Consider the following 18011-nt stretch of genomic DNA (forward strand, 5'->3'; position numbering starts at 1 on the left):
TTTGGTGGAGGACTTTATGAGTGATGCAGGCAATTTTGTAGGCAGATCTACCTTCAATAGGGAGCCATTTATGAGATTTCAGAGCTGGGGAGATATGGTCGAAGCGTTTGCAGTCTGCGATGAGCCTAGCTGCAAGGTTGAGTACAGCTTTGATTGGAGCAAGGTGGACCTTGGGGGTTACGTTGAGGATGGCATTACCCTAATCAATACATGAAACGACAAGTGATTGAACTACAAGTTTAAAGTAATCGGTAGATATAAAGGGTTTGATTTCCTTGAGGTGAAGGAGAGTGCAGAAGGCTCCGTTAGCAGAGTTTTTGATGTGGACGTTAAGGGTTACGGTGTTGTCGATAGAAATACCTTGAGATTTGACGGAGTTGGACAGGGTGAGTGAGCAGTTGAGTGTCTTAGGGTCAGAGATCCAGGATTGAACTGGAAGAGTGTTATTTTTAGGGGAAAAGAGAATTATTTTGGTTTTGTTAGGGTTAAGTTTTAAATGATTGGAATGGAACCAGGTTTGGATCTTGGTGAGGGTGTTGTTCTGGTGTTGGATGTCAGTGTGATGCTTGTTCTTGTAATAGTTTTGGGTGTTGTCAGCGTAGAGGTGGTAGTTGATGCCTGCTTGTTTAAGAATGATGGTGAGGGGTTCCATACAGAGGTTAAATAGGGAGGGAGAGAGAATAGATCCTTGGGGGACTCCAAGGGAGACAGGAGTGGGGTTAGAAAGACAGTTTTGAATTTTAATTTGCTGAGTTCGATGTTGTAGGTAGGAGACAAACCATTTGAAGGTAGTGCCATTAAGGCCGAAGCGGATCCTAAGCACATTAAGTAGGGCTGGATGGTTGACTGTATCGAACGCAGCAGAGAGATCAAGGAGGATAAGAAGGCAGGTCTCGCCCTTATCAATTGAGTGGTGGATGTCATCAATGTCATTGAGCATTGCTGTTTCGGTGCTGCAGCCTTTCCTGAAGCCTGATTGAAAGGGGTTGAGTAGGTTGAAGTTTTCGATGTGTTTATCTAGTTTTAGTAGGACGCCTATTTCAAAGACCTTTGAGAGAACGGGGAGGTTTGTGATGGGGCAGAGATTGTTTAGGTCATTGGGTTCAGCTTTGGGGTTCTTGATATTGGGAGATATTTGTTCAAGTTGAAGGGAGGTGGGGACACAGCCAGTGGAGAGCGAGGTGTTGATGATTGTGGTCCAGTATGGGGCAATGATATGCTTACAGACAGGGACAAGGCTAGATGGTAAGGGGTCTCTTGTGTGGGAGGACGGTTTAAGATTACCAATTATTTTAAGGACTTCAAGCTCAGTCATGGGGAAGAAGTTGAGCAAGGAGGCATTGTTCTTTAGTTGTGAGTTAAGGGAGTTGGATTCTGGAGATATGGTAGAGGATAGGTGTGGGGAGTGGTTAGGGGGGGTGAGGAAGTAGGCAGGTGAGGAGAGTTGCTGGGGAGCGGTAGAATAGTGGACGAGAGAGAGAAGGGGTCAACTGGTTGAGGGTATGTGGAGAAGGGATTAGAGGTGAGGACAGGATTGCATTGGGAGTTACAGGGGAGCTTCGTGGGAAGGAAGGATTGATCAATTTGGCTATCTTTTCAGAGAAGAAGTGTGAGATTTCTACACATCTGGCTGAGGTAGCGATCAGAATTGGAGGTGCGGGGGTAGTTTGGTTTTGAATGATTTTGAAGGGTTCCCTAGATCTGTTTTTGGCACAATCAAGTTGAGTGCGGAAAAAGGATGCCCTTTCCTTGAAGATATGTTTTTTGTATGTGGATCTAGTACGTCTGAGGAGTGCAAGATGGGAGGGAGATTGATGGTGTCTCCAGGTTCTTTCCGACAAACTGAGTGACGTTTTTCGTTATTAAGCTTGGTATTAAACCAAGAGTTGGAGGGGGTATTTCTTTGGTATTTGAGTTTAGGCGGGGACAATTGGTCAAGGATACCGCTGACAGTATTGTTAAAGTGTTCAGTGAGCTCATTGGCGTTTTGTGAGGGAGGAATGAGAAGAAGTTGAGCTTTGAGTTTAGACTCAAGAACACCCGGGGGGAAACGTTTTAGATTTCTGGTCAATTACTTAGGTCTGTTAATTTTGGAGGTGGGGAGATTCACAGTGCTAGCAATGGTGAACAGTATAAGGTGATGGTCAGACCAGTCAATGGGGAGGATGCTGGTCATGGAGGCTAGATCTTCGTTAGAGAAAATGGCGTCAAGTATGGCTCCTTTAGTGTGTGTCGGGGACAGGCATAGTTGTTTAAGTTAATTGAGAGATCAATGAGGAGGGAGATAGTGGGGTCATCGGTATCGTTCCAATGGAGGTTCAGATCCCCAAGAATGAGATTTTTTGAGTTGGATAGTGAGGATTGTGTCAGGAGCTCAGATAAGTCCTCGATGAAGTGCTGGGGGGCTGCAGGGGGGGCGATAAATATTGTGTAGATGAATTGGCCGGGAATTTTGAGTTGTCAGTTCAGCTTCCAGGTATTTGCAGGAGGAGTAGCCAGAGTTGTTCACAAGGGATGACTGAAGTTCATTTTTTAAAATAATGGCTAGACCACCCCCAAATCTGTCAGGTCTATCTTTCCTAAGAATAGAGTATCCCAGTGGGAGTGTGTATGCTCATTGAGTTGTCATTGAGCCAGGTTTCTGTGAGGAATGCAATGTCAATTGATTCACTCAGGATAGTTTCCGAAATTTCCGTGGCATGTTGTACTGCGGAACGACATTTGACAAGCATACATGTAAGTGGTGTGGGGTTGCATATGGTGGGTGTGCAAGAGTCGATTGATGTGAGTTGGGGCGGTGGTCTGGGGGAAGTGGGAAGAAGGGGGTTCTATTAGTCCTAAGGATAACAGGGATGTGGGAGTAGGGGGGTTCGAGGATTGGTGGTTGGTAAACTAGGAAGGTAAGAGTTGCATAGGTCAGAGAGGTTGGATGGGGAGAGATGGCTTGAGGTACGGTGAGGTTTATGTAAACGGCAGCGGAAGAGTTGATCTCCAATGATTTTGTTTGGTGTTAGGGATTTTTTTGGGGGGGGGGATTTTATGGTGAGGGAGGGCTCTGGCACTGAGGTAGATCAAATGTTTCCAGAATTGAGAAAGTTCGGTAATTCATTTAGATAGGTCAAGTTCAATATTGTGTAGTCTCTGGGCAATTATGGTGAGGAGAGGTACTGAGGGTGCATGGTTTGGGTTAGTTGCGGAGAGTGTACTGATATGAGTGGGGCGAGATAGTGTAGTGGGTGTTGAGTGAGGAGGGACGAGGCAATTAGGTGTGAGGGGTTTGGTAATCAAGTTCAATTAGTCTGTGAGGTGTTTGCTCTAGTCTGCCGGCTCAAGCGATCTGAGATGATCTGGGTCCACCCTTATGGAGCAACGGTGGCTTTGCCTCAGGCGCATGAGCCAGACCTGCTGGCAGGGTTAACTCACACATGGTTTCAGGACTTGACAATCATTGTGGCAGGTGTTTGAAATGTGATGTGTTCTGAGTGATAATTCGTCCAGGACGATGTGCTGTCACCAACTGGCCTATACATGCCACAACCTGTAGAGGATGTGCATCAAAAGGAGTGTCTGTTTCGGTTTTAGTCTCTATTTAACCATTTTTCAGCTTTCTTCTTCAAAGACTGTTTCCTGGGCATGGTGACACTGGTCTGCATAGGTTTTACTTTTTCTTTTCTGAGTCACGTCAGTGTCTTGAATCTGGTCAGTGCTCACTGATGGATCCGAGGTAAAGTGAGGTAGTTTTGTTCCAAAGGTTCTTCCAAATAGCAAGGTGGCTGGACTCTGACAAGTTGTAGAGTGAGGAGATGATTGATAGGCCCAGAAGGCCTGACATAAGGCTCAGTTCAGAACGATTCCTTCCATGGTCACTCATTGAATGACCCTCTTGAGGGTACCAATGAATCATTCAACTACACCAGTGGTGAGGGGCAAGAGGGGTGTGCTCTATTGGTGTTTGACTTGGAGTCAAAGAAGAAATTATTTGAACTCTTCGCTATGAAAGGGTGGGCCATTGTCAGATTTGAGAATTGTCGTTGCAAAGATGTCATCAGGTTGTTCTATGAAATTGTCATGAATTGTTGAAGATAGGTCTTACCAAAGAAAAACGTGAATATTTTTACTACTAGATGATGGTTGTCTGACTCTGATTGTGCCCGGGGCTCTGCTAACGAGACCCAGGGCCAGTGCTCTGTTTAAAAGGTATATGATAATTAGATGTAATTATAATTGGTATGACAACCTACCTGTAAGCACTTTGTATATGATAAGGCATATAGTTTTAGAGGCCCAGTAGATTTAATGTACTTAAGAGTGTACTGCTGTCATTTTAAAAACAACCCAGCGTTGCAGCCTTCTTTTAAAGGTAAATTAAACACAAATTTGACTTTGTAATTAAAGGTACTTCCAAAGTTTGAAAATACCTTATATTTACATATGAGTCACCCCTCAGGTCTGTCCTAGATGCCCCAAGGGTAGGGTGCCTTGGAACAACTATAAGCAGGGACCTTATAAAAGAAGTTTTATGTGCCCTGGTGAGTGAAAAACTGACAATTTTGTTTTTCCTCATTATAGACTTTATGTCAAGCAAATATTCCCTTTGGGACACCTTACTCTTAAAACAAATATCCTTACATACACATAGACAAGCATAAACAATATACTGTACTAACGAGGCAATATGCAAACACAAACAAAATTATGAAAAATACTGAACAGTTTATTCATTACATAATCCAGAATTAAAAATGATTAAAAAACAGGGAATAGACATTAAAAAAGGAAACAGTAGATTCCAGTGGACTAATACCGGTTTAAATTAGAAATGGATTTATTATTATAAATCCTTAATTGACACACGGTGACGAAACCCTTCTCATCAGCCACACTCATAAACGGTGGTATATAATGACAAACGACGGAGTGGTTCCTTCACGTGTTTTACTTGGATACCACCAGAAATGTCGAAATGCCAGCGTCCCGTGTGTCAGACAGCTCCAGCCTACCGGCTTGAAAAGCCAGTAGGCTGGAGCTGATGAGAAGGGTTGATGAGAAGGGTTTCGTCACCGTGTGTCAATTTGAATTTGAATTTGAATTTTTTTAAATTTATAAAGCGCACGTTCACAATGCAGTTTCATGGCGCTAGAGGGATTCCTGGGCAAGAGAGAATACAGAAAACTATAGACTGAAAGCCTGCTGGAACAAGAGAGTCTTAAGGGCCTTGCGAAACTCCATGTAGGTGGAGGAGAGTCTGATATGGGGGGGAGGGTGTTCCAGAAGGTAGGCGCAAGGACCGCGAATTTCTGGCCTCCCGATCTTTGTTTCTTGAAGCGGGGGGTGACTAGTAGGGATTTGGTGGATGAGCGGAGATCTCTGAGAGGGCAGTAGTTGGTAATGGCAGAGTTGATAAAGGCAGGAGCCGTGCCCGTCCGGGCTTGAAAAGTGAGGCAACCAAGTTTGAACAGGGCCCGTTGCTTGATGGGGAGCCAATGAAGAGCAATGAGGAGGGGTGACGAGTGGTGAAATTTAGATAGGCCATGTACCAGGCGGGCTTCCTGGTTCTGCACCAGTTGAAGGCGTTGAAGTGCATAGGCGGGAGCACCATTATAGATAATGTTCCCATAGTCGATCTTAGATAAAACCATGGCCATTACGATCAGTTTGGGTGCGGAGGGAGAGAAAAACCGGGATACTTTCCTAATGATACGCAGGGTAAAGAAACAGGAGGAAACAACAGAACTAATGTGGGAGTGAAGTGTCAAATGATGATTAAGTGTGATACCAAGGGTCTTAACTGAGTCAGAGGGGGTGGGGGTGGGCCCAGGGAGGGGGGCCAGAAAGAAGGAGACCAATGGTTGCCACTGCCACCCGTCAGAATCAGCTCTGTTTTGTCCGGGTTGAGTTTAAGGTGGTTCGCATTCATCCAATCCCGGATAAACAGCATGACAGACTGGAAGGCAGTGACACCTAGTGAGGGGGAGGAGACGTTAAAAAAAAGTTGGAGGTCATCAGCGTAGTTGTAAACTGTGACCTCCATTTGTTGCAATGCAAAAATAAGAGGGAAAATATAAAGATTGAATAAGAGGGGGGAGAGAGAGGAGCCCTGAGGGACACCGCATTGCACCCTGCGGGGCGGGTCGAAGAATTCGGCCAGGTGGACGGCCTGGGTGCGGTCAGCTAGGAAGGAGCCTATCCAGGCCAATAATTGTCCGCCTATGCCCGCCGCCTCGACACGGGACAAGAGAATGGAGTGGTCCACCGTGTCAAAAGCGGCGGACAAATCCAGGAGGACCAGGGCCTGAGGGGTGTTGGTATCGAGCCCCTCCCTGAGTTGGTCCATGACCGAAATGACCACCTTCTCAGTGGAGTGGCGGGGGCGAAAGCCCGTCAGGCAGGGTGCAAGGTAGTGACTGTCCTCTATGAAGGCGCTGAGAGCCTGGGTGACATGGGACTCAGCTACCTTACCCAGGTAGGGGAGAAGAGATATCGGACGGTAGTTTGCCGGGATGGAAGGATCTGCCCCCTGTTTTTTTAGTATAGGGAGGATTGTTGCAGTCTTAAAGGAGGCAGGGACGACGCCATGCATAAGGCAATCATTAAGGAGGGTAAGGACAGGGGATGGGCATTCGGCAAAAATCTGATGGAGAATACGTGCCGGGCAGATGTCAGCTGGAGAGCCCAACTTAACACGACTAAGTAAAGGAAGCAGGGATTCTCTAGTAAGTGGGGGAATAGAGGTAAGGGACAGATTATTGCCAGGAGGATGGGGGTGGGAGAACATGGGCGAAGGGGGGGAAATGTTGGCTTTGATACAAGCTATTTTATCGATGAAAAATTCGTTAAGCGAATCACATAGGGCCTGAGAGGGGGGAATCTTGGGCAGAGTTCTGTCCGAGGATGCCAGCTCGTGGACGGTGGCAAAGATCTCACCCGTCTGGCTTTCTGAAGCTAGAATACGCTCCGAAAAGTAATCTGTTTTAGCTGCTAGGATGGTTTGTTTGTATTAGCTGAGAGTGGTAATATAGTATTGTTTCCGGGTTGGGCAATAAGTTCTTCTCCAAGCTCGTTCAGCCTGCCGTACCTCCAGTTTCTTGGCTTTGAGGCCAGGGCTAAACCACTTGTTGGCATTGTGGGTGCGGTTGATGGTAATCCGCTTCAGGGGGGCCACTGGGTCGCAGGCTTTGGTAAGCCAATGATCTAGGATGGAAGTCTGGGAGTGAGGGGTCAGGCCCGATAGATCCGGGCATGTGACAGCTAACGAGTTGCACAAGGATGGAATGTCGACTCGATCCCAATTTCTTGCCCGGGTGTTTTTAGGATAGGAAGGTGTAGTATTTTGGCTCAGATCCAAGGAAAAAGCGAGCAAGGAGTGATCAGACCATGGGCAGGGCGAAATAGTTGGAGCAGAAGTCGGGATGTTTAATGTCCATATCTGATCAAGGATATGGCCCCGGATATGGGTGGGACCTTGAACATGCTGGGTGAAGTTTAGGCTAAGAAGCAGTTGTGTAAAGTCCTTGGATTTGGTGTCCTCAGCAGGGTCAGTGGGCCAGAAATAAAATCTCCCAGAACGAGAACAGAGGCACTATTGACTACTAAGGTGGCCAATAGGTCCTGGAAGGCAGAAAGGAAACCTGGGGATGGTTGAGGTGGCTGATATGTTAATACGCAGGTAATTGGGGTCTTGAGAGGTAGAGCAAACTACAAGGCAATCAGCTGCTGGTATCGTGGGCGATGTGAGTGTCTGAAAATGGAGTTCCTTGCGGGCAATCAGGGCTACCCCGCCGCCTGCTTTCGCCTCCGAGCGATCTGCGCGGAGCATGGTATAGTGAGGCGGGATGGCTGCCAGGATGCTTGGTAGGGAGTCAGACTTGTACCATGTTTCGGTTAAAAACAATAGGTCCGGAGAGTCGGAGTCTAAAAGATCAAATATTTCGGTCTGGTGCTTGACGGCTGACCTTGTGTTCAGAAGCAGAGCAGCAATAGGGGGGGGGGAGGAGCGGGTGCGATAGATTTAGGGGAGGCAATGCCAAGATGTTGAGCATAAGACAGTATTGCGGAATTCAGTGGCCAATTTTTATTGAGGGCGCACAGTTGTTCAGGAGTATGTGTTAAGAATTGCGCATAGTGGCGTGCCCCTTGCCCCAGTCGGGCGCGGACGGGCGCAGACGGGCTTGCCTTTGGCGCGCCTTCGGCACGCTGGCGGCACGCCCGCTGCGCGACCGGGGGAAGCTCATTGTATATAGGGAAGGAAACGGAAGGGGCGTGGCCTGAAGTGGTGGGCATGGCCAGTGGCCTCCGCGGAATGGCGGCGGCAATGTGATGGCCCGCAGCAGCGATAGGATTCGCTGTGCGGGGCTGCCCAGAGCGGGGAAATGCTCAAGAAGGAGCAAATAAGCAGGTAAAAACACAAATAATCATACAGTTTAAAAAGTGCAAGTCCTAGCGTTCTCCCGGCTTTCCGCCTCAGGAGATGAGGAGAGTCTCAATGAAGGATTTATAATAATAAATCCATTTCTATTTTATACCGGTATTAGTCCACTGCGGTAGTACCTGAGAGATGGTCCAGGTTTACAAACTACACTACTGCTACTAGCATCGAGCAAGATTGTTGGTGACAAGGAGGTTTCTTCTGACTGGATGAGAGACGATTTTAAGACATAGGAGGTTTTCACCCCAAGTGGTTATGTCTAGGAACTAGCTTTAAAGAAATTACTGGGAAGACAATAAATGTATTCCTGATGAAGGTGGCTTTATTAGATGGTCCACCGAAACGCGTCGCATAAGAGAAAGGAGGATTGTGTCCTAAATTTGCTGGAGAATGATTCTGACGCTTTGCTGAATTAATTTTTCTGTTTATACCTCCTTTTTACGAATAGGAATCTACTGTTTCCTTTTTTAATATCTTTTCCCTGTTTTTTAATCATTTTTAATTCTGGATTATGTAATGAATAAACTGTTCAGTATTTTTCTTAATTTTGTTTGTGTTTGCATATTGCCTCGTTAGTACAGTATATTGTTTATGCTTGTCTATGTGTATGTAAGGATATTTGTTCTAAGACTAAGGTGTCCCAAAGGGAATATTTGCTTGACATAAAGTCTACTGTGGTACTCCATCCCTTTGGGTCTTGTGGTCCCTTGCTCTTTTATTAGGTTTTCTTCATTATAGTACACTGGCTCCATAGGCTACCATCAGAATACTTTAATAAAGTATAACTATTGATAGGAATGAGATCAAATATAATTTAAACGCTTAAAAGAATAGGCATGATAAATCCAGCAACTTGCCACTGTTAGATTTATCATAACTATAACAGTAAAGAAGTTATGGAACTTGCTTTTCTGATGAGCCAAAATCCAGCCTTCTGGCAACCTCTCCTGATTGGCAAGCCTTTGGTAGGCTGAGTCAAGCTCCTCTGATGAGGTGTGAAGTGGCCTGCATAGAGACAAAGAACGGACATTTGGTGGGAGGAAAACTGCAACTGACAGAGCAAAATGCAGGAAGAGGGTTGGGTAGCCATACTGGTATTTAAAGAGGGGTTGACAGGACAGAACTAAGCATGAGCGCAAACTCCGCTACGCTCGCGAATTTCGCGGATTTTCGGTAAATCCGCGATCCGCGAACTCTCGCGAATTTACCGAAAATTCGCAATCCGCGAGCGGCGGATTCCGAGGCCAAAAGTTCAAGCCTTCCTGGCCTGTTGTTGTAACTAATTTACGATGGCGCTGGCAAGCTGCCAGCGCCATCGTAAAATAGTTACTAAATTAGCTTCAACAGGAAGCACTAATAGATAAAATCAAGCAGGCGCTCGTGCATCTGCTTTATTTTATCTATTCAGCTTCCTGTTGAAGCTAATTTAGTAACTATTTTAGGATGGCCCTGGCAGCTTGCCGGCGCCATCGTAAAATAGTTAACAGGCCAGGCAGCTGTGCCCCCTTCCCAAATATACCATCGAAAATCGGCTGTGATGCTGGACAGAGGCCTTTGCATCCTTGACTGTCACGAGCGCAATCCACGTGCAGTTCCTGTGGCCAGGAGCTTTTATAGCTCACTCAAGGGACCCCTGCTCCCTTCGGCGCTATTGCATAGTAACACACACCTGGTCGCTGTAGACAACTCTCTGGCACTTTAGGCAGCTGTAGTGTAGTGTAGTGAAAGCACTATACATTTAGCCATTTAAGCATGTGCCCTAGTTGAAGCTTAAATTCAGTGACTCATTCATCGGTCCAAAAAACAATTGTGAGCGTTGTCAAGGCTGGGCAGCTGTGCCCTCTTCCCAAATATACCATCGAAAATCAGCTGTGATGCTGGACAGAGGCCGCCTTTGCATCCTTGACTTTCACGAGCGCAATCCTCGTGCTGTTCCTGTAACCAGGAGCTTCTGTATCTTCTTAATCCGCTGCTCTGATCGGTCTCTGACCTTTTATACACACAAGAGGCATGTGCACTCGCATGGAAGCCCCGCCCCAAATCCGCAAATACGCTAATCCGCAAATACGCGGATTTTGCGGATCCACGATCCGTGAATACGCAAATCCGTGAATCGTGGATCCGCAAAATCCGCCCATGCTTAGACAGAACACAGTCTCACCGCCACATCCTGCACCCCGAGTCAGGCTGGCGCCCCAGTAATTGGATTATCAGAGGGGTTGGAAGGGAAGTGTCGGGGAAGATTAGCCACGCTAGTGGGCTGGCTTAGCCTGAGCTTAACCTCCAGGAAAGAGTTTCTCTATTTTGGATTTTAAAAAAATAGTCCTTCCTGGGACAAGATTATGGCACACTTTGAAGGAAGTTCTCATGCATGAGGGAGGCATCCTTCACCCCATTGGTCAGGAATGCCTCCCTGCTTGTCACCAAGGAACACTGGATAAATATGTGAGAGCTGCCCAGCAACTCAGATCTGTGTCTTGAAACTGCAGGAAGAAGAAGGATGGCCCTGTTGACCCTTAGACTGCACAAGAGAGTACTGCAATCATAAAGACTTTGCCTTGCTTCTTTCAAAGTTGAAGAAGTGGACTACCTGGTAGCAACAGGGTAAAATAGCTCCACCTGCATCATCTCCACATTGAAGAACCTAGCTAGCTGGACAGTGTCCATTGGACTTTTAAGGATTTCACCAGTTGTCTTGTGGGAGATGTAGTCCAAGGAGCAACTCAGCTCTTGGAACCTTGGCTTGGTGTTGTGAACACTTTGAAACCTCAAAAGGACCTTCTGGAAAATGATCTAGAATTTTAAGATCATTTGGAGAATTTCAGGAAAAATCACCATAAATTTCCTGACTTGTCAACGAGAGTCAAGCTACCGCCAACATACCACGACCCAGCCAGGTTTTCAGGTATGTCCCACTAATAACACTGAAGCTCAAGACTCACTGAGGCCTCACACTGCATCAAGCCGCCATCGTCGACTCGAAACCCAGCCTGAAGAGTTGCCTCACTCGACGTCGAGGGAAGAAGCTCCAGAAAAGTAATTGAGTCAAAAGGTAAAAACTTGACCGGGCCCTCCCACTCAGTGTCTCTGACCGACGCTCCATCACGGTCTGCCTCAAAAGTTTACTTTGTTTCTGTTAAGCACGACCTGATGTCCCCAGTTGGCACTTTTCAATTTTAGGCACCAGAAAGTGTTTACTCTTTAAAAATGGATGTCTCCGGTTCCCTACATTGGATGTTTGTCATTTTGGTGGCATTTTAATCATAAAAAAACTTTCTGTTTTTATAAATTAGTGTTGAATTTCTGTGTTGTGCTTACTTATTTAATGTTTTGTTGTTTTTAAATGCTTTACACACCTTTATCCAAATTTAAGTCTGCCTGCTCACTGCCAGCTACCAAGGGTTGAGCAAATGAATAATTTATTAAGGCCTTGACCTGGCCTTATATTGTGATTGTGGCCTTATTACTATTGGCAGGCTTCTACTTATACCAGATAATAAACCACATTCCAACAGCAGCCATCAGATGTATTTGAGACACTTGGCTTCTTCATTGGTGAAGTCACAGAACTTGCAATGCTTAATAAGTGTATCAAGTCTTTCAACAAACTCATCCATTGTTTCACCAACCTGTTGTCATGCTTAGTTGAAGATGTAGCTTTCATAGTCATCATTTGGCATTGGGCTGAACTTGTCCTCCCATGCTTCTTTTACCTTTTTGTATGATTTTGCTCCAGGTTGTGAAATCTTCTTCAGTGTTTCTTTCACTCCATTACCTGCAAGGTTTCCCAAGAATTTAATGATCTTCTTTTCATCTTCTTCTTCTACCGCTTCTAACCATAATTAACAGAGTTCTGGGGCAACAAAAATAATGTAGCAGTCTTGGTACCGGAAGAAACTTGGGTGAGTTATTTAACAGAGTTGTATAAAATCAGAGTGGCAGAGAAGGCTAGAGTAGGGAGCAGCCAGGCAGGGGATTTGGTTCAGGAGGAAGAGGTTAGCCACTCAATTCCGTCAGTAGTGGAGATAGAAGCCAGCATAAAAGGTATTAAATGTTCCAAGCCTAGGGACCTGATGGTCTCTCTTCCTATATAATTAAAGTTTATTCAAACCTATGGGCTCAAGATTTAGTACTGGTATTTGGAGCAATTGTAAGTGGTCATTATATTCCTGTAACCTGGAAAGGTAGTACAAGGGTCCCGCTTTTCAAAAAGCGGCAGTGGGACCTACCGTCATATTTCCATATGATCACGCTACTTGATATTCTCAGTAAGATATATACACAATACCTCTCAGGGTTGCTAGAGGGCTGGGTAAGTGAGTTCAAATAGGGTTTCAAAAAGGCTATTCAACAACCAATGGCTGCCTTATATTAAATATGCCTTTAAGAAAAAGCAACATCTGTGCGTCTCTTACATTGATTTGTCAACAGCGTTTGACACGATAAACAGGCCCCTACTCTGGGAGAAGATGAGGAAATTGGAGTGTCCACCAGGCTTGTTAAAACTGATCATCCAACAACACGAAGGCTCAGGGAACAATGTGGAATTGGGGGGAAACTAAGAAGAAAAACTGATACCCCTAATGGAATAGACAGGGGTGTATGTTGACCCAGCTTCTGTTTTACATATATATAGCAGACACTATGGTAGGATTAAGCGTGGTTTGATCATTTCCGTCAAAACTTGGTAATGACGCCATTCTAGTAATATTTATGCCGATTATATGGTTTTGCTTTCTCTGATGCCGGTCGGGCTTGCAAAGACAATTGAATGCATTTAATGAATATAGCAAATCCAGTGTTTAGAAAATAAATACGGGGAAGACTTAGGTAATGGTTTTTACAAAAGGTAGGGTACAAAAGAGAAGGTCTAAGTGGTGGTTAAATGGGGTCCCGTAGAAAAGGTAAAGGAATATCGCTACCGTGGCATTCTTTTAAGATACAATCTTAATTTTACACCACATATTGATATACAGGAGGGGAGGGTTAAGTCCATTGTAACGGTGCATTTGGTAGGATCAATGCTGCATTGGGCTATAGATCCCCCAAAGTGCTTAGGGAGACATACACATGTTAGTTCACTGCTGTATGGGTGTGAGGTACTGCCTGCAAAGTATGTAAGAAGGATGCAAACTATAGAAATGAATTTTTGGAAGAAATGGCTGGGCCAACTTAGAGGGACTGTAAATAGTGCCTGGAGGCTCAAATTGGGCTTCACCAATGTACTATTTAAGCAACAGCTGCTTAACTGTTGGCTCAGTCTTTTTAGAGCAGATGCCCAGTTCCTTAAGGCAAATTATAAATCCTACTTGCAGGAGAAGTATGCTGGCTGGCGGGTGGCCACCCTACTGGGTATTAAGATATCTCTAGATGTTGCAGTAGGGGAGAAACTCTAAGGGTTGTCAGTAACGCTACAGAACCAAACCATAAAGCATTTAGTAAAGGAAGGCTCTAGGAGGAGTGACCTAGAAGATGTGTGCAAGAGAGATAATCTCTGCCATCTAAAGGATGTAAGGTATGGAGGTGATAGAGCTTGGGTCCACCTGCCTGGTTCAGTTCAATGTTGGATCTCCCATGGTTCTTTTTAGTCGCATGAATGCGTAGAGGGAAGGAAAGGTCATAAGTTATTTGAAATACAGTGTAACACAAATGGCTACACAAGAACCCAAATGGACAATCAAATGAAGGTTAGTCAGTTTATTACAAATTCAAAAATAGTTGGACATGGACAAATCTCAACATGAGGGAATAGAAATACAAAGGAAACTAAAGGAAGCCAATCTTTCTCATAGGGTTCACTCAATGGAGCATGAGAAGAACAAGAGGCTCATTTACGATTAGGAAACAGAAGCTCAAGTCTCCATGTATCAGCACTTCTTATTGGTGCAGCATTTAATTCTAACTATACCTACTCTAACACTAAAGTGGCATCCCAAGAACTAAATCACGAGCAGGGGACGCTAGAGAGAGGAAAAAGGTGGCAGTGAGCGAAGCCTTCCTAAGAAGTCACTTTGCCATCAAATGGGTCAGAAGCATGAAGTCACAAGAAATAGAAAGAGCACATGCGCACATAGGTCAGTAGTTCAAGCTGGAATCGGTATAGCTGTCTCCCTCTACAAAACATCATATACATAAGGTAGTATTCATCAAAAGTCGCAGGATGCTTTTCTCCTCGTAGTCGCATAAGGGGCTCAGCCACATACTTTTACATGATGTTGAGTACTTCACAACCTTCTTTGCATACACGCCCCTCTGTAACAGCTCGTCCGTGGTCTTTTCTATGTCTCTCATGTGAAAGCACCTCCCTCCACCTTATCTACTGCTACCAAGCTAACTGTATCTCCTCCATCCTGCAACCTTGCCTAATGAAACATTACCCCTACTTTTCTCTAGTACTTCGATCACCTGCAATACAAACGTGAGACAAAAACATTGTGCAAATTTCAAATACGAAGTTAAACTTCACCGTTAGAAATTAAGGGGCAGATGTATCAATAATAATAATCTTTATTGCATGATTAATTAAAATCTTTGCAATTTCTCAGTAAAACAAGAGGGAAGGAGTAGTATAAATATAATGATTTTGCAAGCAATTAAAAACACTTTTTGGGAAAAGAAAAAAAAACAATTAAAAAAAAAACATGCAACTAATACAATGCGGTCCATTGATAGAAAAGGTCCTTTGCAATCAGTAGTGACTTTAGTTATCTGAAGAAAATGGTCTTTAGAATGCGAAAACAAGTCACAATAGTTCAAGTTTAGTTAGTGGCCTCTGGATTTAGGGCATGTTGGCTATTTTCATAAAGCGCACTAGCCTGCTGGCTAATTGAATATCTTCTCCCTTGAAGCTCATCAGCAGAGCTTGTCTGCAAGTGCGCACACGTCTTTGATTCCAAAGCTGTGTTAGTAAGTTTTTTCGGGCACTATCAAGAGCTTTGCAGCTACACAGCAGGTGCAGAACGTCCTCTTTTGCGTTATCACAGAGCCTACACTTGGGGTTACTGTCCAGTCGCTTCCAAGGGGGAAGATGTACTTTGGATGGTATTGCCCCCATCCTCAACCGTAAAAAGTCTTCCTTCGCTTTCCCTGAAAAGCTGGTATTGAAATATGGCTGTGGTGAGGCGCTGATGTAGCCTTGAATTACAAACCACCCATGGGACCTCTTGGTTAGTGCTGCTTTGTCCTCTTCCAACGAGATTGTTTTAACAGATTTGTTGACAAGGCGCTTGAAGCAATTGTGTGTGCAACTCGAGACCCAAAGATCTTTTAGCACAAGGGAGTTAATGGCTGCTTGGAGGTACACCATTGCGGGGGAATCCTTGTTTGTTTCCATCTCTTTCCAGAGATGAGCATTCAGGGAGTCTATTTCAGCGTTCTTTACTTTGTACCAGCATTTTACGTGAGCGCCTTTACGTGCAATTTGCTGCTTCTGTAGGCCAAACTCGAGCCTTAGCTGTGCTGGGGAGGTGTATGGAGGGAGCGTGAATAGTATTCGCAATGTTTTGCTGACCACGTTGTCTAAAATAATCTCGTCCTTCCCTCTCATACATTCACTACCATAAGTTATTGACGGCAGCAATTTCGCACGAAATAAGTCTAACAAGGGGGTTAAGTTTGGGCCCGTTATTTTGTTTTTAATGCTTTTTAATGCAATGGCCAGTGAAATCCCTCTGTTCCTTATTGCTGTTTCTTGTCGCTTGAAGGAGCCTTTTGAATCAAAAATTATGCCCAAATACTTGTATTCTTGAACTATTTCCATTTTGTTGTCCTGAAGAGACCATTGAAATACTTGCTTTTTTGATTTTTGGTTTAGTACCATCACCTTCGATTTTTCCGTGTTTACACATAGCCCGTTCTTTTCGGCAAATTTGCTTGTGGTGTTGATGAGGTGTTGCAAGCCTACTGGAGTTTGGCTGATTAGTATCAGGTCGTCTGCATATAGCAGGTTGGACAGCGTAAAACTCCCTAGATTTGGGGCATGGTGGTTGCAGTTATCCAAATCTTTGGAGAGGTCGGACATAAAGAGGTTGAACAGGGTCGGTGCGAGAACGCACCCCTGTTTCAGCCCTTTAGTAGTTGGAATTTCTTTGGACAGACAGTTGCCGGCCCCAAGTTTTACTTGGATCCATGTATCTGTATGTAGCAGCATCAGTAGTTTCAGCAGTTTGTGGTCCACTCCCCACCTTGAGAGTTTTGCCCATAGTTTTCCTCTGTCAACGCTGTCAAATGCAGCTGAAAAGTCGATATAACACACATATAGTGGCTTTTTCTGTTTGATAGTAGCATCTGTCAACAAGGAAAGGGCTAAGATATTTGTCGTGGTGCCCAGATTTTTTTGAAAGCCAGTCTGATTGATGGGGATCAGTTTTTTGCGTGACGCCCATGCTGTTAGTTCTTCCAAGAGAAGCCCCGAGAAGTATTTAGCGTCTATATCTATAAGGGCTACGAGCCTATAATTCTTTGCCTCGTTCTTGTTACCCTTTTTGTAGATTGGGGCAATTATTGAACCCCTCCAGGAGGATGGAAGTTGTTCGGTCCTCCAGGTTTCCACAAAAAGGGGGAGCAGTTGTTCAGCCCAGTAAGTTGGATCTTCCTTATAGAGGATGGGAGGAATTCCATTTGGACCTGGTGCTCCCTCCTTCCGACCTTTCGCGATTCGACCCTTTAACTGGGCAATTGAGCCTGGGAAGTTAGACTCTTCGACTAGAGGCTTTGGAGCCATCAGGATTGCTTGACAGAATTTTGGGCTTTGTTGGTTTTTGCATTGGCCTTCGTCATTGAAGTGTTTAAAGAGAAAATCTGCCCATGTGTCCTCAGTAATGTAGGAGTTCACGCCGCGGGCGTTCGGGTTCTCTATTATATTGATAGTTTTCCAGAATCTTGCGCTGTTGTTTTTTGAATCATACAGCAATTTGGCCCAAGTTTGTTCAGTGGACTCCTGCTTGATTCTCCACAGGATTTTGTTCTTTTGACACTTCAATGATCTCAGGTTGGTCAATAGGTTGGTATCACTCCTAGGGTTCCGCAGCTCACGGAGTGTTCTATTTATGGCCGTTTTTATTGCCCTTAAATTAAGGAATAGAAGAGTCTGAGATTGTGTTTTTGAGTCACTACTGGTACTGGTAATTATTTGTTGGCCTGTCCATATGTCGTTTTCTCGAAAGAGATTGGACTTAACATTCAAACAGCCGAAGGTTTTCAGGAAGGTCTCCCAGGCAGTAATATGACCAACATTCGAGTCTACAGCACTTTCCCAGCACAGCTTCGCTTCTTTTGCTAGTCGCTCCGGGTCATTGATATTGCACTTAATTCTTTTGCATTTTGTTGAGGTCAGTAACTTTGGGCCATTGGTGGGAAATGTTAGAGCTGTCCCTTGCGCCCTTAGTGTCAATTCTTGCGGGAGATGGTCACTGCAGTCGAGTGTGCCTATTATGAAGGCTTGAACTAATGTAAACATTGCAAAAGATAGGACGGTGTAGTCGATCGCCGAGCTGGCGGACGTGTTGTAAAAAGTTGCCGCTTGTGGTCTGTCCCCCGGCGATCGGCCATTTATCGAAATCAGGCCCAGGTTTGACAAATCTTCCAT

At 44.9% G+C, this 18011-nt stretch overlaps 1 protein-coding gene across 1 annotated transcript in view; it reads left to right on the top strand.

Moving 5' to 3' along the window:
* Positions 1-18011, top strand: part of LOC144781709 (cytochrome P450 2F3-like) — a 970074-nt gene that overhangs the window by 263024 nt on the left and 689039 nt on the right. The window lies entirely within an intron of this gene.

This window comes from Lissotriton helveticus, chromosome 9, assembly GCF_964261635.1.
Source record: "Lissotriton helveticus chromosome 9, aLisHel1.1, whole genome shotgun sequence".
Lineage (NCBI taxonomy): Eukaryota > Metazoa > Chordata > Amphibia > Caudata > Salamandridae > Lissotriton > Lissotriton helveticus.